Consider the following 837-nt stretch of genomic DNA (forward strand, 5'->3'; position numbering starts at 1 on the left):
TGAGAGGTAAAATAACTATATTCTCACCAAAAAAGCCAGAACAAATGTATTCAGGAATTAGAAGGAACCATCAAAACCCTAGAAGCAGCCAACCATTCCGAATTTCTGCTTATACCCCACTGTAATATGGAAATATTAAATATTTAGGCATTAATGTTTGTCCTAGGCTTCCAGATTTGAATTAATTAAACCACATCCCACTTTTAAAGACAGTAGAAGATGATCTGGCAAGATGGAAGTCTCCATCCATATCAGTGATGTCGCTTCAGTAAAATTGATGGTTTTACCAACAATCAATTATTTATTCTCAATGATCCTGAGTAAAATATCACCGGACTGGTTTATGCTCCTAGGACCTGGTGTCCACATATGTGGACATCACATTTTGGGTTATCTAGACAAAAATACAAAATTTTGTTCTACAAGGGCCTGATACCCACTTATGAGGACATTATACTGCCACTGTTCTATCGAAATTTAAAGCGAATGTCCTCATATGTGGCTCTCATTCTTTTCAGAAACAAAAATCAGGTAAAAAAACAAACAAAAACAACTAATTCTTTGTTTTTACATTCATCAGGTCCCAAACAACCCAAGTAGCAAAGAGAAATTAAAAATGCATGCCTAGGGATTGGAATTGAAAACCGGTTCTTGTGATTCCCACTCAATTAATTGGAATTGTTTGTCATTTTTGCAAAGGATTCCCTTATCGATTCCATTCGCCTCGGATGACGTCACCACGTTGCGGAGCTACTAGGCAGGAAACACGGCGCCTAAGTGGCACAAACGCTCAAAAGTTTGGTTATACTTTACGAGAACGGATGACAACAGGGCATC

The sequence above is a fragment of the Pundamilia nyererei genome, unplaced genomic scaffold (assembly GCF_000239375.1).
Source record: "Pundamilia nyererei isolate P.nyererei 1_Seehausen unplaced genomic scaffold, PunNye1.0 scaffold00381, whole genome shotgun sequence".
Taxonomy (NCBI): Eukaryota; Metazoa; Chordata; class Actinopteri; order Cichliformes; family Cichlidae; genus Pundamilia; species Pundamilia nyererei.